General features: G+C 43.0%; 1 long non-coding RNA gene across 1 annotated transcript; it reads left to right on the top strand.

Moving 5' to 3' along the window:
• The first annotated feature begins 1917 nt into the window (after positions 1-1917).
• On the top strand, positions 1918-23511 carry LOC115494888 (uncharacterized). The gene is made up of 6 exons (XR_012055508.1): positions 1918-2620; positions 3389-3494; positions 8073-8461; positions 9037-9097; positions 15597-15723; positions 19534-23511. It is a non-coding gene; the product is annotated as an uncharacterized lncRNA (long non-coding RNA).
• The last annotated feature ends 1273 nt before the right edge of the window (positions 23512-24784 follow it).

Here is a 24784-nt window from a genome sequence, read left to right as displayed (position 1 = left end):
AAGCCTTACATTTAGTGGAGAATGTACCCCATGGTTGCCCAAGGTACCAGAGAGCTGGACAACCTGCAGGTCCTTAACAATTTCTGGAGACTGTGAGTGCACCTCATCAGCAAATTTTTTGCATTTTTCTGTCCTTTCCCAGGCAGTGGTGGTTGGGTGCCCCTGGAATACTGTCTGCTCCAAAGGTCATGGGGGTGTTCTGGAGGGATGGGTGGTCACCAGGTGAACAGGTTGAAAATAAATAAATAAGTGCCTGGGGGGGTGTATCAAATTCAGGTCACTGTGTGTGTGACAGGGAAGAGCACGGCAGGCAGAATGGACGGGAACAGATTTTGTTTAAATTTAGCTGCAGTGTTGTGGTTGGAAAAGGCTGATGAGAACTTGGCACTTAACTCCTCACCTCGTACTTCTCCCCCCAGTAGGGTTGTCAGCCTCCAAACACAGCATTGCTGGTGCAGAGCCTGGGCAAACACCCTTTAAATAACCTCTTCCCTCCTGCAGACTGTTTTGCTGAGCTATTCTGTTTCTTAGCATCCACAATAGTGGCCAACATTTAGCACGTGGAGGGATGAAAGTCCCACACCAGAAGCAGGTGGATGATGAACTGCTGAGAACCTCCCTGTCAAGCAACCACCATCTGCAATTTTGGGTATGTTCAATGATTCCCCTCCCACTCTGTGGTCCAGGTGAGAGATCCACCAGGTAAGACAGGTCCATCTCCCATCTCTTGAAGCCAACTGCATCATGAGGCCACTCTGGAATGCATGGGAGCTGATCCCAGCTTCCTGTTCTCCTTGCTCTCTCCCAGTCCTCTCACTGCACAGGGCAGGTGGGATCTGGGCTTGTTGCTGACAGCTGTTTATCTCCTCAGCTCCACGTCCCATGCCAAGCCCCTCTGTTTGTCTTCTGGGATATGATGCCTCCAAGTATCCGCAGTGCAACCTTAGGTCAGGAAGAGCTGGCATGAAATTTTGGCATCTGATGACTCCAGGTCCCCCATGACCACCCGCTCTGTTCAGGTCTGTGAACTTTCTTAGCTCAGAGCAAGTAAGGGGGGGAATTTGAAACTGTGCTGCCATCAGCTTCCTGTCTGCAGGGAAATTGTGGATTCCCCCAAACTGGTATTTTGTCAGAAAGTTACAGGGGAAACATTACCTTCCCATAAACTAGGAGAATGCCATGTTCATCTGCATGCCAGGTAGAAGGGAAGCAAGCAAAGAGAAAAAACTTATTCCCTATCCATCCTTCCCATCCCAAAGGAAATAGTCCTCTGACTTTTCCTGTGCTGGCACATCCTAAGCACCAGTAAGGAAATTTTTTTTTCTAGCTACATCCTGAGTCTCTGGCTTTCCACAACAAAAATGCCAGTGCTGTCCCTGTCACCATCTGCAAACCTTCTAAACATGGCTGTTGTCCCCACTCATGGGATGGGGACAGGGCTATCCATTTTGTGTAGTCCTACAGAAAGCACATCAGCTCCAGTGGAAACGAGCAATGGATTTCACTGGAGACGAGAGCTGCAGACTGTCATCTCATCATGGCTGTTTTCCATGCTGCTATATTTGTTTTATTTTTGGTGACAGAATTAATGACCCCTCAAATGAGTATTTAAAGCTTCCTTCCTTTTTCAGTTTAATTGGAAAAATAAAGGTCTTTTCAGAAAGTTGTGTGCCCCTGTTTTCTGAAGTAACAACCTGGTTTTCATCCCTTGTCCTTCCAAGCTACATCCACCATGCCCAGTGTTTGTTTTCTGCCCCAGTGTTCAATTGCAGAGTGTGTTAAGCACCCTGAAGAAAGAATCCTCACTTGTGTCTGTGCTGCTCAGTTCAGGTCATCAGGGCTTGCAATAGAGATGGACCTTGAAATGGACCTTGGATGTGTTGCTGGTATCTTTAGACCTTCTTCCAGGAAAGGAAGGAGAACACTTGGCCTCTCCTTTCTGTGCCAAGATGAAGTCAAAATGTGTGTGGGGGGGGAGAAAAATGAATAATTGCTTCTGGTCTGAAGTTTTTGGAAGCCTAATGCTGAAAATACGAAGATTTAGGATAGTGTTTTTGTTCACACTGTAATGGCCAGGAATTGTGTCCTCACTGAGGCTGCAGAACTGAATGCCAGTGAACTGTGCATTGTAGGAGCTGGGAGAGCTGGGGCTGTTACTGCACTCCCAGTTTTTAAGTCCCTTTCCCTCCCTTCCTCCCTAGAGATGAGCCCAGCTGCCTGCCTGGGCAGAAGACCTCTGTCAAAGCACGCTCACTGACAAATGAAAGCCCCCTGTGCTGAGATTATGAGGAGCTCTCTGGTCGTGGGAACCTTTAGACAAGGATATGTGAGCCTCCCCCTCCTGGCCTGGCAGTGACCCCGGCTCCAATCCCAGTCCTGCAGCGTGACCACAACGGGGGCAGCTCATGACTGCTCTTGGCCACGGATCCCAGAGCCCCAAAAGGTGAAAAGTGAGGACAGAGCTCTGGACGTGACCACACCTGATGGACATAAGGTGGGAACAGCTGCTGGAGCATCCTCGTACAGTGACTTTTGAGGAGCAACATCACAGAGAAATGCCATGGCATGGTGGGGAATGGCACTGAGGGCTGCTGGCCATCAGGAAGGAGTCTAAGGAAAGGTGAGCACCTTTCCAAAACAGAACATGTTGCAGCTGCCTGTGGCACTGCCTTGAAGAAGTGATAGGTTATGTGTGTGGGGAGAAAAAACTATTGAAAATAATAGCATAATTGGCTGTCTGGCAGGCTCAGACTTCAGCAGAAGCTGTGATTATACTTGTCACTATCTGTTAACCTTCAAAACAGGTGCTGTGCATTTGAGGTGCCAAGTCAGTGCTCAGGCTGCAATCTGTGTGTGTGACAGGAGCATGGGCTGGAGGAAGGGCTGGGGGCCCTGCCAGATGGGCACAGGGGCAGAAAGGGGATGGTTCTGGGCAGGCAGAGCGTGTGACACAAATGGATTTGGCTGGCTTTGAAATGGGAGCACATCCCAGCAGTGCTGGGACCCAGCAGGACGTGTCCATAGCTGATGGCAGACGTGCTTCAGTGGGGACCCTGGCAAAGGGGTTCTCTTTTCTAGACTGATTTAGTAGCTGAAGGGCTTGGGCTAGGGTCATTAAAGTTCCCAGATTACTGAAATCTGTAATAGTCAGCTGAAGGAACCTTGACTCCTGCCACAGTTTTGAATTTTTACTTGGTTTTAGGAATTAGAACTATAATGCTTTGTTGCACTCTTGCTCCAGCTCAGTGTCTTGCTTGAATATGTTCATTCTTGTAAAAGCCATAAAAACTGTTAATATTTTGTGTTTAATATTTTTTAGTAAACAAATTAAAATGTTTCAATGAAACAAAAGAAAAAAGAAAGATAAGTGGGTTTCTTTTTCTTCCAGGGAATATTTTCATTATAAACCTCATTATGACAAGTGTGTTGGGGTCTTGCAAGGCTGCATTGCTAAGTAAGTCAACAAGCATTGTAATGCTTGGCATGTGTGGAAGGTAAGTGAACAACATTATATGGGAAGATTAGGTAGGGCTCTGTAGAATACCTAAAGAATTTGAAATACAAGACTTCGAAGAAAAATGTTGGGAATGAAGATCAGGGGATTGTAAGGTGCTAGTCACTGGCATTTGGCATGGCTTGCAAAGCAAAAGGATTGTCAGCACACTTAAAAATCACCTAATCTTGTCTAAATGTAATTAACTCAAACTCAATCAGATGAAAATATGCTGATACCACACGTATGAGCAGGATAACTTTGTGTCTGAGTTCCACCATGAGAGTCTTTTTAAAGCAATCCATGTCAGGTTATCTGAGTGCTTTAAAAATTACACCTGTATCATGCCCTTGTCCCAAATAAGAACAACTCAGAAACATTCTCATGTGAATGTGTGTGACAGTCATCAAGCAGAAATAGCTGATTGTTGATATAACAACAAGTTTACTCTAATTGTTGATGAAACTCCAGAGCTGGTATTTTTTATTCCTCCTACTGTTTATTAAACAGCTGTGGGTTTGGGTGTGAAGTCAGCAGGTGTGGAAAATCTGTTTCTACCATCAGAGCTGGTGCTGTGGGGCACTGTCTCAGTTTGGGGTTTTCTTTTATTCTGTATTTGGAATATTGCAAATCATAATGCAATAACCGAGTACCCATAAACAGTCTCCTGGCAGCTTATCTTGATGATCAGAGATGTGGTGCAAATGTGCCTCCTTCCCTCAGGTGCTCTCATGCACCTCCCCACCCTGCTCCTGAAAGTGGGAGAGTTCTCACTGAAGGTTATGATAGCTCAGGTTATGGCCTGAGCAAAAGCTGTTGTCATTTCCAAGTTCTCTGCTGCAGGACAGGGGTGGCTGTGCTTCATTTCTCCCAGGAGCACAGTCTTGGTGCGAGGGATTTGCAACCCCCGCAAGCCTGGCTCCCATGCTGTTATTTCCCAGCTGAAGGTGGAATGGCACATGCAACATCTGGGAGAAGGATGCACTTTTCCTTCCTTCAAGGGAGTCAACATCTAGAATTAAGGAGGAATGAATTCTCATAGAGAGCCAAAAGCAGACTGGTATCAATGCAAAATTTTGTTTTTACTAATTCTTGTGCTTGCAAAAAGCTTGGTGTAGCTGCACCTCTGAGACATCAAGATTTGAGAGGACAGAGCTGTGAAGCAGAGGAGTTTATAAAAGCTGAGGGGTCTGTAAAAGAAAGCGGAGAGCAATGCCTTCTCTGTGGCCCTACGGAGAAATTTTATTAAAGAGAAACATAGATTGAAGTGTTGCCTTGGAAAGGAGAGTTTTGTTGTCCTGCTGCAAAACATTGGATCAATTTCTCTGAAAAAAAAATTAGATGTTAAAGGGACTTGTGTGGAATTTAACCTGCTGATGAGAGTGAGTGCTTTCTACAGGAAAATAGCCCTCAGACTGTGTTGATTCCATTTCCACTGACCACAATGGAAATTTAAGCACTTTGCTGTGGTCCCGTGTCCTAATCTTGGATCTCAATCCCAGCCCTCAAGTCACAAACAGTTTTAAAGCAGATGTGATGGTTCAGAGCTCGAAAGTGAGTTTCATCTCCATATGGCAAAGGGGCTGTTGGGGAAGGCAGAAACCGCGGCACGAAGCGATCGGCAGCTCAAGCCACGGAACTCCCTGAACTCCGTAAGCTGCCATTGCTCCCTCCATCTGGGACTGGGGATTATTTCAGAAAGTTCAGGACAAAAAGGGAATTTATCTCTTCACCTCCAGGAATTGATATGCCTTATTTCAGCAAAGAAATGACAGATTTAAAAGAAGAAAAAAAAAAAAAAAGAGGAAGCATTTTAGTTATTTTTGGAGACCGTGTTTCATGCCTGTTTCTGACTTGGGTGGAAATTAGAAGGAATTGACTGTTTCTCTTCCACTTCTTTCACAAATTCTTTATTTCTTTATATCAGAAGCTAATTACTGAAGCCTATGTAACAATAGAGAGAAGAGTATTTGTATCAGCTATGGATGTCTACAGGTGTTTTGGATTGCACTGCCTTAAACTATTCTTAAAACAGGATACTGACAAAAAAGTATTACTTCATCACCACAACTAAATAAAAATTTTACAGATTACAGCTGGTAATTTTAAATTTAAAATTAGGTCAAATTGTACAAGCACTAATTAGGACCTCCTTCATCCTTCTGAGATTGATAACAAATATTTTTCAAAGAAAGTAAGTCTGTATTTTGTGTCACATTTTTCTAAACCCCAAATATTTCTGATGTGGTGAATATGTGGAATATTTCCCATCTTTTCTGGAGATGAGAACAAGTGAAATCAACAGGTCTTATCTGTCTGTGTCTTTGGCAGTGATTATAACAGCAACTTTTAGAAGCTCTGTTTTCCATAAATTGCAAAATATTTAGAATACCTCCTTGAAATCTTTAGTAGTTAAGTCTTGTAAAAATGTTCTGTTATTGCAACCCCTGGTGAGTGCCAGGATGACAGAGTTATACTTATTTGATAATTTCCTTCACCCTGTCCAAACATTGCAATAGTATTTGCTTTCTCTCATGTTTCTGCCACTTCTGGGCCTGAGTTACTAAAAGCAGCATCCAGAGGAACTTTCTAACCTGCGCTTTTAGTAGTCCTGGTGCCACATATCTGGTTGTTAAAAAGTTACTTTAGTAGTGACTGTTTTCCTTCCATTTTGATTATGGCCTGATTGGAAATATTCATTCTTTTCTTATGGTATGAACATGTCCTGGTTTATTCCTGGGAAGAGAAAAATTACATTTGTTAAACACTTCTGATTTTTTGCATTATTACTGACTACTCTGGTGCTCTTACTACTCATGGGCTTTCAGTATTAGTAGGGTTACTCTTGGACCCAATGGACTCAAACATCTGCTCCTTACTGTCTATTTTTTTTTGTTTGTCCATATATTTCCTTGCATCCATATTTCCTTGCATCTCTTTTCTTCCTTATTAATTTTGTATAGCTCCAGGATGTATTTTCAGTGTTTACAACATCTCTCTTATAAACATCCATCCATTATTATTGCTTATTTTGCATCCTTTTCTAGTCTAGATTTTTGGAAACTTGCTTGCTTCCTTACCTACAGTTTTAGTCTAGTTTTGTTGTTGTTATTTTGTTATTTTTACATCTAGCTAAATAATTTTAAACTATTCATTGCATGCATCATATTTAGTCTTCAGTTCTTCCTTACTACTGGCTTGTACTTATTTCAGCTTTGTGAACCTGGTTGTGTTGAATACCATGTGTTTTTAACTGACTCAGACAGGGATCCAACGTAATCATTTCCACCTTAGTTACTGTTAGCTTTTATTTCTTGGTTAGAAAATTGTCATCCATGATTTGTAGAAATTCCAGAGGAGTTACTACTGCCAGCAGGAGATTTTGATATATACCATCCTGAGTCAATTTTCCCATGACAGTCCTGCACCCATGGTAGATAAATGGCTTTGGAGCTGCCCCACCTAATTTTGAGGGTGGTTTAGCATTGAGGCAGGCAGCCATTATAACCTCATTTTGTGCTTTACCCATCTGGACGTGATCAACAAGCAGTCAAAATCATTTGCTCCTGAGCTATCACTGCTACAGAAGAAATTCATGCCAGCCTTGTCCTCTTTTGCACACCTGATGCTGCTCTGGAAGGTTACAGTCACTGACTCTACTCACTCAAAAAAGTAGATAATTTCACTGGGTGTCATTAGCAGGAATTAAAAATAACAGTTTGACAAAGAATTTTGGGAAATAATTCACAAATGTTGATGAGCGTTTTAAATTGTTCTTCCAAGGTTGTACTTTTGCATATGAAACCTTTGTTTCTCCACCTTCTCACTAACTTTAGTTATAACACCTATAAAATGCTTTATCTTGTAATGAAAGTTTTGTTTGAAAAGTTGTGAATGAGGGAGATATAAGTCAATTGCTTTCACAAGGCTTCTTTCTGAACCGGGCTCTTAAAACATGGCAAGGATGGAAGCAGTGATAACTTCAGAGATGAGTTCTAGGTGCTGTGATGGTTGTTCTCATGAGCAAAGGCAAGAAGAAACTCTGAAATCAGAAAAAACTGAAGAAATTAAAGTGATCCAGAACAGGATCCTTTTGCATTCTGCTTTTGCTTATTGGTAAGTCCAGGCTCTCACCACCTCTTTGGGTTCAGCAGACCACACATGGAAGAATTCACAGCATTAGTGTCATTTTTCAGCATCTGAAACTGCTGGTCCAGAAGGGGGACACAGGAGAGGGGTGACATCTCTGGGAGCAGGATGTCCCATGGAGACACTGCTGTCCTCAAGGTGGTAACTTTCAAGCCCCATGTTCAGGGGCTAAATGTTACTGAAAGACAAATATTGACTACTGACAGAGTTTGGAGAAATTCATGTGGGTATTTCCAAGAGTTTATGAATTAACCAGAAATGGAGATAAGTCCTATGCTATCTATTTCATCAGCTAAGAAACTGTTGACTGAAGCCTAGTGTGAGCCAAGTACCTACATGAACTGTGTTTCAAAGAAGTAATCATATCTTCAGATGTGGAGCTTGCTAGTTAGTTTAATTACTGTCCTTTTTTTCTTTTTTTTTCTTTCAGTAGCTAAATGGATCCGATGACTATTTTTTTTTTATAGATGAAAGAGAAGCAAGCTTCAAAACAGATAATGAATTTCTTCTAACTCGTCTGGAGACTGAAGAGCCATAATTCTGATTGATCAGATATGGTCTGCTTCAGAGAGGCACCAGATGTGGTCCAGATTTTAAATAGATGCTGCTACTGTCAAAATGCATTCGCTCCCTCCTGGTGTAACAAAGTGAAGTCCATCTGTCTGGAGTTGTGCACTTATTTTAGTGGTAATAACAGTTAACATCAACAATAAGCTTTGTCTCATTAGTATCACATAATCCCTACTACCAAGTCCTCAGATTCTGGTCTCCATATTATCTGCCATGGAAAAAATAAAGACCACAGCAGGAGCTAAGAAGGTCAGTGCATTCTCAGGGTAATCAGCTGTAGTAAATTCAATTCTGACAAGACAAGGCTTGCAAATGTCTGGGGAATTAAGGGATCATCTATAATTTCATATGTTGAGTGGGAAAGTGTCCTTCCAAGCATTTATTAATTACAGATGAGGGTGTGTATGGTGATCATCCTTGGAGAAATTTCTGCTGAAGCAAAGCAAGAAAAACAGATTTAACTGTTTGCTGATATTTCTAAAGCAAAACTACTGATCTTCTCACTTGGCCTTGCAATGGTTTCAGTCAGTATTCTTTCTCTCCCAGTGTTTATTTCTCTGTCTTAGCAACAGATGTCTGTCACCCCTTATGAAACCTTTTGCCTAAAGGGCTCCTACTGCACCCAATGGAGGAAGTTGCCTTGGCTTTAGTCTGGCTCCGTGCCCTCACTCCAGGGTTTGCACTGCTTAAGAAGTAACAAGTAAAGAACAACAGACTAAAGAGCTCCACATTTAGAATGGAACTTTTCACTTGAAGATCTTGGAGCACTTTGGAAAACTTAATTACTCCCCTTTGAGGTCGGTGTTGTTCTTCCTGTTTTGCAGATGAGGAACTTAAAGCACAGGGATGTCAGTAGCTAACATTTTCCAACTTGGGCAACTGAAGGTAAGTGCTTACATCCACACCTTCCTTCCTCAAGAGGAAGTCCTCAACACTTTTACACTCTTTCTGCATCTGTTTTTTGAAAATGTTGGCTATATCTTAGCCAAGAGCTCCCCAAAAGTCACCAGAATTGCTGAAAAGGCTATTAAATTGTACTAAAAATAAGATATGTAAAGTGTGTAGCTCATTTCCATTAGTGCAACCAAGACTGAGGAGGAGCAATGTAAACAAAATGCATCAGGGTCTAAATATCCAGGGAGGAAAAAAACTTTTTAAATAAAAAAATAAACTTGCCATGAGAACAGATAGATCTCAGTTAAACACTAAGCATGTGTTTAAGCATGGATTGAAAATTAGGAGATTTGTAATAATCAGAGGAGTGAGGACAAATGGGGAGGATAATGTCACTCAGGTTGAGAAGAAGTTGAATCAGAATCTAAGAGAGAAGAAGGGATTCTGTACCAGCATTTCCAAGGGACTGGACTTGATGGTTCAGCACGTGTTTCCATGTTGTGCTCACAGTATTGCAAACCAGTTCTTAACCCACACATAAACTCCAGGACAAAACAGTCTTCCTCCTTGCAGGGGCCCCTGGGTGCTTCTTCTTTAGGATTTAGGTCGTTTGGGTAAGAAAATGCTATTGGTGCCACAGGAAAAAAATGAGTACCTGGTGACATCAAATACCGCTCTCCCTTCAGACCTGCAGTGCCTCGTATGCCAGATTGCAGCTATTGTATGAAGAATTTTCAGTTCCTTTTTGTGCCTGGAGGCTGATTGAAAGTTCATATTATTTATGGCAGAAAACAGCAGTGTACTTTTGAGCCTGAGGAAGCTGGGAAAGTGCAGTGGGTGTCAATCAATTAAGCTATTCAACTTATTTATGAAACAGGACAAAACAATGTCTAGGATATGAATTCCCATCTCAATGGGATCCCCCCTGATATAAAATGTCAGAGCTGAAAAAGGGTCAGCTCATGACCCTTGAATATTCTTTTAAACTATTTGCAAATCAATACCTCTTCTCTGGGTTTGTGTAGGGACCATCATTCCCTTTTATTATAAGTCACAGGGCATAGACTGCTTATCAGGGAGTGTGGAGACAGATCACTGCACTAAAGCAGCAGCTGGCTTTGGAGACTGGGCCTGACTCTCATTTCTGGGGGGGTTCACTGCACTCTACTCTTGAAGAGCAAAAGATTTTAAAGTGAGCATAATTATGGGTTTTGCTGACTCTCAGGTTCCTTAATATCTGTTGGAAAAACAAAGAAGTCCTTTGCCATGCATGCAGTTGGGCTTGTCTCCCTCTTACTAGTGCCTCTATCAGCCAGGAACATCATCTGTCATTTTCTCTTCCAATTTTTTTGTGTCAGAAGTCTGCTGTGTCCCTGGGTTTTGGAGCTGCAGTCCCAAATTGTCACCTTCTCTTTCTTAGCAATAACCTGCTGTACAGGTAGGGCTTGAATGGACAGATGGCCTGATCCTCAGCTGAGCATCTGGCCTATTAAGCTCTCTAAAAAGGCATCATCTTTACAAATCCCAGTCTTAATCTCATTGCCCACTGTGTGACCCATGGGGGTTTCAGATCAGTGCCAAAGAGGGGAAGAGGAGGAGAAGGAGGGCAGCTGGAGGATCCATGGAGTCAGGGGAAGGGAGGTGCCTGCAGGGCAGGTCTCTGACCATTTCTCACCATGAGGAGCTGGAGAAGGTCAACAGTCCTGGCTGCCTCGAGCTCTCCTGCAAGGAGGATGTGCACAAAATGAATCCTTGAAAGAGTGGTCCTGGCTTTTGGATAGGTTTGTCCAAGGGACCTCCCAATGAATCTTCTCATGGCATCTTCTTTATCCATGCAAAAACACGGCATCATCCCAGTGCCTTTCAGCAGCACTTGGGCCAACTCAAGCTGAGACAGGTGAACTGAGGATAGAACAACAGAGGGAATGCCCACTTGCCTGCTGAGGTTTATCAATGAGAGCTTTTTGCCAAAGGGAGATGAAGAAGACAGCAATTTGCAAGGAAGGGGGTTGTTCATGGCAATGCTCCCATCTCCTAACAGCCTGCCATTCCTCATGGGTTGTCAGTGTACTCAGCTTTTGTCTAGAAGGCCAGCAGTGGGGTATATCCTGTGAAAAAGGGGCTCTTCCCTTCACTTTCCCTGTTAAAGAACAAACCTTGAGGTAAAAATTTTATAGTATTAATAGCATATGGAAAAGGGAAAAATTTCCAAGTTGAACTTGCATTGCACTGAGAGACCTGAAATTGGTCATCTATGGACTCGTTTTGAGGTAGATCAGGTCCAAATAGAAAATAATTTAGAGCAGATTTGGATCTTATTCTATTAAAGACATTATATTTACCATTTGAGTACCCTGAGATTTTCTCCTCAAAAAATTCAGAATGAATTCCTTAAAAAAGGAGTAGCCACAGATGCATTCAGTGCTTTATGGTAACTAAGCATAGAGATGGTACCCTTCTGTTTTTCAAATCTAAACTATTTTAATGTATTTTTGAAAGATCAACATAGCAATCTCTTTTTAAAATTCAACCCATTTTAACGCCTGAAAAAGTGAGTAATTTTGATATTTTGAGTTTGTGCTGCTGGAAAAAATGTATCAGTGAAAGTCTCCCCTACATCTGTAAAAGAAAATTTGGACACTACTTCATCTGCAGCTTTGTTTGCAGTAATTCTGGTTCCAGCTTGTAATGATGGATGGTAGGAAAAGTGAAACAAAAGCCTCCAACGATTATGAATCTCTTGTTGTTTGGATTTTTTTAAACAGAATTTTCCTTTAATTAGTGAATCTTGGAGAAATCCATATTTACTTGGGTCTAAAACATGCAGTAAAATCCTACATCAACCCAAAAGGGCCAAAAGGAAAATTAACTTCTAAACATGAGCAGGCATGTAATACAAGTTTTTTCCCATTTATTGCAGACAGCCACTCTTCAAATTTAAGTCAATCATTCTAAGTTTTTGTTTCAGACTTTCATCTAGACACGCTATTTTTGAACATTCTTAACTTTAAATGCATACAGAGTTCTCTAAAATAATATTCAAAAGGACAATTCACAGATACAGCTTAACTCTGATATGCCTAGGAAGGTGATATAAGCATATTTTCCCCAAATAATCAATTAAAATTGTTCATGATCAAAATAAGAAACAAGCAGTTCATTAGCTATTAATTCACAATTAAGATAAAGAAAGCAAGTCCAAGAATAAGAAATAAATATCTATGTTCTATTTATAGGCATGTAAGCAATATCTTTAATATGACATTGACTGGAAAACTTTCTGGAGAGTTATTTCATTGAAAAGTGAAACAAAATTGGGTGAAGGCATCTCAAAAACTGGAATATGAATACAGAAAAGGAAATTTCCAGTCAGCCCAAGTTTTGTTATTAATAGACTCTTGCCACACAATACTTCTTAGAAATAGATTAGGAGTTGAAAGTTCACCATGATGTAGCTATAATAAAAAAAAAAAAAAAAAAGGCAAAAAAAAGCGCTGATGAATCGCAGTTGTTTCCATCTAAATAAAGAGTAACTAACCAAGGAACCATCTGTCGGTGTATGATTACCAACTTTCTTTTTGTCTTTCAAAGCAGCCTGAGAAATCAAGGGCACTGGGAGTAGAAGGGAGAGCACACACACGCTGCAGGCTTGCCAGCAGCCAGCCCAGAGGGTCTGATGTGATCCTGGCCTTTTTCTCTGGGTGCACTGATTTCACACTGCTGGTTTTCATCTGGCATGCCTCTGTATTTCAAATACACGCTACACACTGACAGCGCTTTTCTGCAGTAAATGGGTAATTTTGGTGTCATTGAGAGCTGAAAAGTAAAACTTTTCTAAGAGAGGAAAACCTCAAAGTCCCCTCTCTCAGTTGTTAAACCAACAGAATAATATTAGTTCATTTTTCCCCTGTTATTGAACAGCAAAAAGCCTTGGTTACCCTGAAAAAGCATATCCTTAATGGTTTTCTTAAGCCTGAATGCCCTACTAGCAGTAAGAAAGACAAAGCAATAAGATCTAAGGCCTTTTAGTCTCTAAAAACTGTGTAGGTTTTCATGCTGGAAAAATGAGGGATTTATTCCTTTTTTTTTTGGGTCACATGAATTCAGGGTCAATGTACAATTTCTCATTTTGTTTCTATTCCAATGACCACCTCTTTTGGGGTGCTTTATTCCCCCAAACCCCATCTGACTCTGATCAAACTCGCCGCATCTGGCTCTTTGTTGCTTTGCAGGCATTGCAACCACAGACCCACAGCCCACACAAAACCCACAGCACCCACAAACCACCCTTCCTTTGTGAAGGAAGAGAGATGGACACCAACAGATTTACCAGTGAAAGCCTGCTTCCATCCCACCCCAAATAAATTTTTTATGTTATATTTTTACAAATCCCCTGCTCATGGCTCCATGCCTTGCCCTCCCTCAACTCCTCCAGCCGTTCTCACACCCCAGGTACCCTTGCCTCAGGCTCAGCCCGCTCAGCTTCCCTCCCTGCTGCATTTCCCCTTGTCCCTAGCCCTTAATCCATGCCTCCCACCTCTGACCCAGTGGCTGGTAGCAGGTGGAAAGGCAGGTGATAATACAAATATTTATGTCAGGAAGTCTGCGCTTGGAAATGTTTCCTGGTGGAGTTGTCACACTTAGAAAAAAATTATAACAAAAATAAATCCAATTCCAAAATACCTGTACAAATGCACAGAGAGGCATATTTCCTTTCCACCAAAACAAACAGTGCCTCTGAGTAATCAATAGTAAACCTCAGGAGCATGAAATTCAACAGACCTAAAATTGCCAGGATCAGCTACTCAGTGAATTTCTACAATAGGAAGCCAGACAGCAATTACTATCCTACAACTACACAAGCAAAGCAACCATTTAAATGTACATCTTGTTGGCTCAATATGTTAGTTTCTGATTGTTGTCAAATGTAAATGGGAACAGTCCTACCAAAATTTCTATTTATTTACATAATATACTGAGTTACACATTAGTGTTGCACCAGCCAGTTCAGCATCTAGGTGCCAGTGAATATCCTATGGCCACAGATTTAAGCAAGTAAAACAATTTGCAAGGAGCTCTAAGAAGCACCATCCCACTGCCTGCCTAGAAAATCTTTCAGACTCATTAAGCAGTCAGCAAATAAGACACATTTGTCTCCCATTAAAGAGTAAATTGGAAATACTGAAAGGAAACCTATGCACGGCTGTGATTTGTTAGAGAGTGTATTAGCAGGAGCAGCCACAGTGTGTTTAGCAGTTGGGCATGAGTTAAAGCAGGAATTGGAGTGAGAGGAACTATTTTAAATTGTCTCTATTAATAATCTGAAAGTACATTTAAAGCCATCAGCAGTCACAGCCATCTTTGACTCTTCCAAGAGGAAGTTGCCATTTGTTGCAGAGCCACTGTTGCTTTTATTTGACACTCAATATGTGTTTTCCCCACAGTATTAGATATCTTGGGCTCTATCCAGGATTCATTTGGAAAGGAACTGATCCCTGTAGTTCCTACGCAACGATGAGATTTACTACTGAGGTCGATATGTATCTTTAGTGAGTCAAATAAACATAAGGAACATTAATTAGGGCTGCTTGCTGAATTTAGATTGCATTCACACAGCCTGATAGGGTAGCTGGTGGGGCCAGGCTGGTTCAGCCAAGGTCTCACTGGGTGAGACAGGCAGCAACCAGGGCCTGGATCAGCTGTGGGCTGAAAAATAACCAGCCCTGCTGGTCTCCCCCCAGGCTGAAGGCTGACTTTGGGAAACTCCTTGGAGTTTATCTGAATTTAAGGAATTAAGGCATAAAACCCCAACCTTTTCTGGATAAAGAGAGGTTTGAGATTATTTAGGGACATGTCAGCAGTAGAGTGGTGCTGTGATATTAAAACTGGTGCTTCAACACACCACGGTACTCAGCCATATATGTGATAAGTGAGTGTTATAAAAACTCACCTTTAAAATATTTTTGAATTAGATTGTCATCTAGGAAAGGCTGGAAGAGGGGTCCATGAGTGTTGTTGATTTCTGTTCTCAGCCCTGCATTAACTGTGGTCTCTAATGGCAGACACAGGGCTCTCTGGAGCTATTTGCCTCCAGGTGCCCTGAAAGAGAACACCCTGTTTCAGAAATCACAACAGCTTTCCCTTCCCTCAGCTTCTGAGTCCTGAGTCCTTGCAATCTCAGAGAGGAAAGGTTTTGAGGAGGCACTTCCCAAAGAACATGCATGGCCAGTACAGCCAGCGTGCATCAATGCAATTACAAGCACTTTTAAAATTATTGGACACCTTGTATTGGGGAGGAAAGCTACCTAGAGAGTCTTAGCAGAGTCACTGTACTTTACACCAAACCCAAACTGGACAGAGGAAATCTTTGGTGTCCTTCCTAGAGGGCTGTAATCCCTCTAGGATTTTTTTTAGTGTCCTGCTTGTACTAGGGCTGTGATCAGTTCTTTATCTGCTTGTTTTTAATGTTTTTTAATTATTCCCTTTCCAGTGTTTCCAAGGGCCACCCCCGCTGAGGTTGCATGAAAGGGCCCTAAGGCATTTCAGCTGCTGCTGGGTAACACAGAACGCTGCAGGGACTTCAGTGTGGGAGCTGCTGAGCACTGAGGAGGGAACAGGTAAGCCTACAACCCCCTCATGTCTTCAGCAAGTCAAATATGGGTGAGACTCTCTTGCTCCAACATCCCCCTTCTGCAGCACACACTGACTGAACATATACAAAGCTCCCAGTACTGTTTATCTGTACCATGGGGCTTTCTATGTCAGATGATTTTGCCAGAGGAGATATCTATTTTAACGTTTTAAACATTATTTTTTACAGCCTCACTTCTGCCAGCGCTGTGTTAACTCCCTGCAGACTTTACAGAGGTGGCTCTGGGAAGTGTTGGTTCCTGTGTGAGTGGGGAGGAGGAGTGGAGCAAGGCAGATCTGCATCCTTTTAACTTTGCTGCAGAGGATCTGCACAGGCAAATGCTCATCTCTGCTGCAGAAGAGAGCCAAGTATCTAGCTGACATTAAGGCATCCATCAGCCATGAAAACTGGAGGGCAAATGTGGCTTTTCATCACTGAATGGGGGCAGAGACTTTTTTGTAATGCCTTGATCACCTCTCTCTGGATGCTCCCTTGTCCTTTGCTGGTGGGATCAAGATCCACCCTTTCCCACCCTTGGCTGTCATAACACGTCAGCAACATGGGATACAGAGGATCTCCTTTGGCATATCCCTGATATATGGAATCATAGAAACATGAAGGTTGGAAAAGACCACAAATTCAAGTCCAGCTGTTAACCCAGCACCACCATGTTCACACTAAACCGTGTCCTGAGCTGCCACATCCCCACATTTAAACACTTCCAGGGATGGTGATTTCACAGCTGCCCAAGGCAGCCTCTTCCAGTACCTGACCACCCTTGCAGTGAAGAATTTTTTCCTAATATTCAATCGAATTTTTCCCTGGTGTAACCTGAGGACATTTGCTTTTGTCCTGTCATTTGTTATGTGGGAGAAGAGCCTGAGCCCCACCTCACTACAGCCTCCTTTCAGGGAGTTGTAGAGAGTGATAAGTTCCTGAGCCTCCTTTTCTCCAGGCTAAACACCTCCAGTCCACTCATCCCCTCCTTGTAAAATTTGTGCTCCAGACCATTCCCCAGCTCCACTTCCCTTCTCTGGACTTACTCCAGCACCTCAATACCTCTTTGTTGTTAGGGGCTTAAACTGAGTCCTGGATTCAAGGTGTGATTCACCAGGACTGAGTGTAGGGGACAATCACTACCCTCATCCTCTATATGGGGCACATCCCCTTCCTGTGGGTGCTGGAAGGATTTGGAACAACTTAAGTGCTGTGTGCTGGATGAAGCCTTGCTGTTTGAGTGAGATCCCACATCTTGACAAGGTTTTCTCAGTAGGGCCAGGGGCGAGGAGCTGCCCTTATGGGCAGCAAGCATCTGAGCCAGGGGACGTTGCTCACAAATCCACCTCTACCCACTGTGGATAGCCAGAGGGTAGGGTAAGGATAGGACAGTCCCAGAAGGATCATTTTAAAAAGAAGAATGAGGTCACATTACTGAGGATGAGATCAAGGAATAAAATAAGCATGTAGGGCACAAAGGTTTCCATGCTAAATGAATTACAACCATGTGGAGTGTTAGGATACAAGGAGAAAGGTGCTATAAATACAGTAAAGTAAGAGAAAGACAGCAGCAGGCATAAGCCCATTACCTAATGAGGAACAGGAGTGGTACAGATGACCTAGAGAAGGCAGACATATTTAATGCTGTTTGCCTCACTTTTCTCCAGCAAAAAACCCCAAATGCTTCACAGTGATATAAAGCTGGCAAGACATGAGACAGAAGAGAAAAAGAGCAAACAAGGGACATTGGGATTAAACTGAATATATTCACCAGAGGGTACAAAGGAAAGATACCAGATCAGGGAGGGGATTCTGCTCCTCTTGTGAAACCCCAGCTGCAGAGCTGCATCCAGCTCTGGGATCCCCAGCATAAGAAGGACATGGACCTGCTGGAGTCCAGAAGAAGCCACGAGAATGCTCAGGGGGCTGTAGCACCTCTCCAGTGAAAAGAGGCTGAAGGAGTTGGAGAAGAGAAGAGAGAAAGAAGAGAGAAGAGGAGGCTTCAGGGAGACCTTAGAGCAGCCTGCCAGTACCTAAAGGGCTACAGAGAACTGAAGAGGGACTCCACAAGTTTTTGTGTTGATAGGACAAGGGGGAATGGCTTTCAATTGAAAAATGGTAGACACAGATTTAGTTTAGCTGCTAGGAAGAAATTCTTTACTGTGAATATGGTGAGGCACAGACTGCCCTGAGATGTTGTGGACGCTTCATCCCTGGAGATGTTCAGGGCCAGGTTGGGTGGGGCTTTTAAAAACCTGGTGCAGTGAAAGGTGCTCCTGCCCATGGCAGGGAGGTTGGAATAATTGTTAATGTCCCTTCCATCCCCAAAAATGTAGAGTAATTTGCATCCCATATCATATGGGCGAACAATGAGATTTTTGTCTGCTCTGGCCATAAACTGTTTGAATTTGCAAACAGGATCATCACTGGATATTTAAATGCCCCCAGGTGCAATTAATAGGGATGGGAGTCCCGACACAGGAGCTGCTGGATGCATTCATGTGGAGGATATTATGGGATGCCTCCAGTCTGCCACTGTGAGCTGTACAGGGAAGGAGAGGAGGATAAGCCAATTAGATTTACCTTGCTTTTATGTGTAGTAGGTGTTTCAAAATACCAAAAAAGTAAAAGAAGGCTGGAAGTCATTGATGACTTAGTGGGAAGGATTTTGCTAGTGGGTTTGGGTGAGATAAAAGCAGGGAGAGGTTGAGGGTGAGATAAAAGCAGGTTTATCAAGGTTGTTGAAGACAAAGGAAAAGGAGATGAGTTTCAGAATTCCCAATTTCTAGTACTTATTCCTACTTAGTACCTACTAATCCTACCACTAGCCCTCAATTTGCAGGTTAAAAAAGTTCAAAACCTTCTCAGATAACTTCCAAGGGCAGAGTGATTTTTGGGGATTATGCCATGGGAGATACACACCACGGAAAGACAAGAACCTGCCCGTTCAATCCTGTGTAGCATTAACGTGTACATGACACCTTGTGCATGTGACAGCAAATATGAGTTTCATGTGTTGCAGAAGCCTTGGTGTATGATCAGAACCTGATGTATTCACATCATGGACTGGTGTTTCTCTTCTATTTATGTGGTCTAAGAAAGGGAAAAGAGAGAAGCATGCCTTCAGGGGCAGTGACCCTTTCTTTATTCAAACCTGAACAGAAGGAGGGTTTTTACTTCCAAGAACTCATTTTTTCTTTCTTCTTGCCACACAATGAGGACACTGAAAGAATAGGTCCTTCAAGCTAACAAGGTTGATCATCAAAGAAACTTCTGTGCTTTCTGACTCCTATGGCTGTGGAAAAGATTTAGTGCTTTCCTGAGCCAGCCTTTGGAAGCAGAAGTTATGAAAGCTCAATTTAAATTTTAAAACTGTCCATGTACAGACATTTTCTGCTCTTCTCCTAAACAACACAGCATGGACCTCTGTATGCCTCCATCTCCTGAAGAGCCAAATAATGCCCAGTTTTCCCATATGATTGCAGCAGATGCCTTCTGCAGTCAATAGTGGGCCCAAGGTTAATGTTTTACATTGAGGGGAGGTAGAAATACAATGGCAGTAAATTATAGTCATTATGATGGTAGGTTAAAAGCAGTGTTGCTGCAGGAGGCCCTGCTGGGAATGCTCTGCTGGGGGGGTGTTAAGTAGAACAGCCTGCTGGAAAGGACAGGATGAAGAAATAGAAATAACTGTACACAGGAGGATGGGATGTGCTCCAGAGGAAAGAGCAGTGTGAGGGTAGAGCTGGGCTTTGAATGACGTTAATGTGAAGGTTTTATGCCCACTTGTATTTTACAGGTGTAACATGGTGGTGAGAGCAAGGAGAAAAGCTGTTTGGAGATCTCCTGGTCCATACTCTCCCATCTCTGTGTGAGGTCTGCTGGTCCTGCTTTCCCATCTCTGGGTAAGGTGGCTCTGCTGTGGCACTGATGTACTTTGTCCTGTCTTGAAAATGTAGAGAATAGTGCTAAGAACCAGGTAAAAACACTTGTGTGACATTGTGTTGTATTCATCAAAAACAGCTCTTCCTAAGTTCCTTTGTGGATTAGCTGCCTTCACAGAAAAGGTGAATCCAGAATGCCAGAGCCATCTACTTGGACACCAGTGGAAAAGCTACCAGGAGTTAAAATTAACAAATTTAGGAAGAGTATAGTCAAGAACAGCTTTAAATAAGTTTTCTTTCTGTGCCCAGCCTAATTTCTTGCTGTCCAGGAGTACCACTGCTGTGTGAATCCCATAGCTGGGCTCCTAGTGCTTCTGCAAACAGCAGCCTGGTCATCGACCATCTTTTGCTCAGCTACATAAAGTGCAAATCAGCAGCCTCTTGTCTGGAGCAACAGTGCTGTCAAATGATGAAACAGTGAGTGCAAAATGCGTGATGTAGCTGCAGTTGCTGTTGCAGATCCAGGAGATACGTTGCTGATGTCCCCAGAGGGTCAGCAGCATACAACTGGTGTGAGAAGAAAACAAGTTCTGTCAGCCTTGCTGGTCGTACTTATTTGCCAGTTTTAATGTTTAAAGTGTAGTCTGTGCTAAGATCCTGACTTTTGGCGATGCCACTGGAAGAAACAAGGGGAAGTGGGTTGGCATCAGGCTGTTGCAGTGCCCACCCTGACTGCAGCACCCAATACCCCACCACCCTTACTCTGCCAAGTGCAGTGCAGAGCTGTGCCTAGGCAAGGCAGCACATTGGCACCCCAGGGATGTGCCCAAGACACCAGGCAGTGTCTGGTGTGAGCCAGGCTTTGTAGTGACCCCCTGCCCCAGGGCTGGTGTACCCCAGCTATTCTTTTCCTCTTCTCCTGGGCCATATTTCACAGGTTCATCTTCCCCCTTACACGCGGTGTCTCTGACCCATGGAGAGAAAGGATGGAGCTGACCTCAGATAGGAGCCATCTCCCCACTGATGACCTGTGACCACTGACCCCAGCTGAGTTTCCCATACTTCTGGGCCTTCTGAAGAGCCCAGCTCCTCCCACAGCTGCTGACATAGCAACGGAGCAAAGCAGAGGGTCTGCAGGGGCCGTCAGCGCTGTGTGGAGATGGAACTAATGACTTTGGATGGGCGCTGAGCAGCAGATCTGGGGGGGCTGCAGTGACACACACACCTCCTGCAAAAGGTCAGTGCTGCACAGGGCTTGACCCCACATTCCTGGTGCATCCCTGACTCCCGCTGCAGTCACCCAGACCTATTCTGTGGCACCATTCACTTACAAGATTTATGTGCTTCGGGCAGTGGGAGGAGAGCTTGATTTCATTTCCAGCATGGTTTTTTGCTTTCCACATTCACATTAATGATAAGAGACGTGGATTCAGCTTGAGTAGCCAGGGAAACAGCTCAAGCCTGACTCTGCTCCCAAGCAGATGTGAACCACTGGCTTATTCTTTAACGAAGTTGTTGACAACAAGTGGTCTAATGAGGGGGAGCTAGGCAATTGATTTTGGATAACATTTTAAAACTGCAGACTCAGCTCAACAATTTATGACCCCAGTGGTGGCTTATTGCTTTGGCAGAGTTAAGTGGATTGAGTGGCCATAAACTTCCACCAGTTCCTTGTTACCATGATCCATGCTTAATGCTGTTATTGATCATGCTCTATCATTTTCTGAAAACAAAAGTTCTCTTAAGAAAAGAAAAAAAAAAGCCCCTGCAGCACTGGATGTGATGAAGAAAGGTGTTCCATCGCATGAACATGCAGTTTTGCTTCAGGGAATTCTGGTTCTCTTCACACCTGGCCTATTTTTGGGTAATGCTGAGTTGTTACTCAGCTTATTGAGCTCAGCATGTTATGCAGTTTATTGTGCTTCATTTCTCCTGCAGAAGAAACAGGAGGTGCTGGGCACTGGATGAGCATGAGCCTGCACTTTTAATCCAGGAATTATTTGGAGAGAGTTGAATATGCCTGAAAGACATGAAACAAGGGTGTGAGCGTGAGAACACAAGAGAGTCATGTGAGAGGTGCAGCGAGAGTCATTCCAGGGCAACCTGTGGTTCAAATCCCTCTTTTCTGAACCTGGATTGATCCAAACTCAACCCTTCTTTCAGCTGACTTCCAGTTAAGTCCTTTATTCTAGAAAAGGTGGGATCTTTAGCACCACTAAGAGGAACAAAAGGAGAAAACCTCTGTGGCAAATGACAAGTCACCCCGCTTTCCTGCCTGAGTTCTTCCCGTCTGTAAAATAAGGATGATAAAACCCCGCTGCTTCAACATGTTGTGAAGATTAATGGATTAAACAGGTCTGATCCTGCATGAATTGAAGGTTGCCTTTTGCCAAGTGTGTTGGACATGGCAACTCTACTTGCTGGTGGTAAAGATCCAGTCATTAATTCTTAATTATTATTCTTTTTAGTGAGGTTCTTCTAAGTATCTCCCAGGATTCACTCCGTGGTCCCTAGGACTGGGCAGAACAAATGTAGTCCATCCTTTCTGCCACGTGAAAACTGTTGGTACTTCAAACCTTTTGCTGTGTGAATCGTTTTCACCACTCTACACCAGCTATAAGGTCTTTGGCAAAGGACGTTGCTGTGTCCACACTTTCAGAACATCTCCTGGGGAGGCTGGTCCTTCCTCAGTGCCTCCCAAAACAACAAATTATTCTGCCCAGAGCAACCCATGTGACCCAGCAGGATGCAGGCAGGGAGGAAGGGCAGGTGGATCAGCACTGGGGTAGCAAGGTCATGGGTCACACGCAGAGTGTGACACCTCGCACTCTGAAGCCAAAATAAACAGCACAAGGAGAAACAGGGTGGGCTGTGAATGAACTGAATCAATAAAAGTGATCTTCAGCTGTGGTGAATGAAGAAATGTTGTGAAATCTGTGCCGCTGTGCAATAACTTTCCTGGCTAACCCTGCCCCAGCAATGACTCCAGAAATCTGGTTTCCTGAGAGCTTGTGTTGCAGTCAGCTCTGCTGCCTGCTGCAGAGCCCAAGATGAGAGTGTTCACACCTCCCAGAGCAAGGGATTATCCAGAGACACACCAGGAACTGACTGCAACACTAAATCGTATCTGCTGGAAAATGGCAGCATGGCTATTTTTGGGGTGACTCGTACAACTCTCCAAGTTTTGGTGTATTTTGATTTTAAAGTGCTTGGCATCACCGAGGCAGGATGTTTTGGATTAACAATTATGCAACTCAAGTGCTGAAGCTAAGGGCCTGCTAAAGTAAGCGAGAACTTCGCTTTGAAGTTTATTGGAAAAAGAGCCAAGTCTATAGGATCTAAGGAAATAGTCCTGCAAAACTGGTTTACTTTGAGAAGAAACAATAAAATCAATGAGGCTTTTCAGAGATCTTGGCAAATCTTGTATTATCTTCTGTTAAAATGCACTTTTCTGTGAGAAAATAATAACACACAAATGGGTCCTTTTCTATTTTGGATATAAAGTGTAATCCTAGTCATCCTCATGTTCAGAAAGGTGTAGGAGAACTGGCACAAAGAAAAGCAAAAAGGACAGAGAAGAAGGGAATAACTTTCATGTGTAGGCTGTGAGCCTTCAGCTTGGAAGCGAGGTGGCTGAAGGCAATGAAGACACATAAAATCCTCAGCAGTGTGGAGAAGGTGAATACAACCCAAAAAGTCAAGGGCACCCAGTCAAATTATCAGGTTTAAAAATAAGTTCTATGAAAGCTCTAATTTTTCACCCGGTGGAATTGCAAAAATCATTGCTAGGGATGATGTGGAGGCCAAAATTATAAATGAGTTCAAAAAGGCATTTTCAAGGAGGAAGAGTCCAAGAACAGTTATTAAATAAAGTGTTCTTCCAGCTTGGTAAATCCCTGGCTGACTGCACTTTTTGGGGGTATATCATGGAAATATTTGACCTACATATGTTGTGTTTTCTTTCTCTCAGGCACTGATAGGACTAGGTAGGGCATTGCCCTCACTTGAGGTGATCTCTTGTAGCGTTATTCTGCAGTTTTGCCCAGAAATATCTGTGTAAAATGAGAAATGCATGATTATATATATTTTAATCTAAAGTTAATGCCCCGATTTTCACTACCTTAGACCAGCTTCTTCTTTACACAGATATTCAGGGCCGATTTCACAACTTCAGCAGAAGCAGGGCTCCCATATCTCATTAGCAGTGCCCTTCTCTGCCTCCCAAAAAGATATGCAAAATTAAGATCCCTTTTCCAGTACACCCTCTAGAAATGTGAGCAGTTTCTTCTTGAAAGAACCAGGTGTGATTGTCAGTGCCCCTCTGAGCTATGACCTGCAGTTATCCAGGGGATTTTCAGATGTGCTGCTCCATTCTGCTACTCTCTCCTTGGGTTTTTAGGTCAGGGAGCTCAACTCTGAACACATGCCTACCTCATTCCTTGAAGATCTGAAACCTTTAATGAGTAGGCCAGATCTTCATCTTGTGAACTGGCAGAGTTCCACTGCCTGCAGGAAAGCTGCAGTGCTTTATAAAGTATTTCCAAGTACCTTTGCATCCACCTCAACCATTTCCTGGAGTTACTATTTGCAAACGTAGCCAACATCTGTTGAAAAAATGATATTAAACAGCTTCAGGTTAGCATATTTACCTCATTTTGCATGGGGGAAGCAGGTATCCTTCAAAATTATTTTCTTCTGCCAGTTATCTTAAACCTGGAGTGAGAGATGGTTTTTCTTCAGCTGTTTCAGATGTTTGCTCTCTGACCTTTTGAAGTTGTGCTTCTTTATCTTCTTCAGTGTTATATTCTCTTGGAGCTGTTTCTGATACCTAAGGCACTTGCAATATTTTTTCTTTCTCCTTACCTTTTTGACAAAGTCTAGGTAGACTGTTGCAACTGAGCCTCTTTGAAGCTAAGGATTTAGCAAGGTTCAAGTAGGAATTGGACATTTTATATTGAGAGCAAGTGCAGGGTGAACTATAACTCCAAAGCTAACAAAACTAGAGGCTTGGAAATATTATCAGACCTCATTCTTCAGGGTTTAAGTGTTTCAGTATAAAGATTTAGGATGAAATTGTCCTGGCAAGCAGATTATCCCACAGCTGCACGAATTTTCTCTGAAGCATCTGATGCTGGCTTACATGTTAAAAAATGTCCTGCATGGATG

The sequence above is a fragment of the Taeniopygia guttata genome, chromosome 4 (assembly GCF_048771995.1).
Source record: "Taeniopygia guttata chromosome 4, bTaeGut7.mat, whole genome shotgun sequence".
NCBI lineage: Eukaryota > Metazoa > Chordata > Aves > Passeriformes > Estrildidae > Taeniopygia > Taeniopygia guttata.
This window is presented reverse-complemented; position numbering and strand designations above follow the sequence as displayed.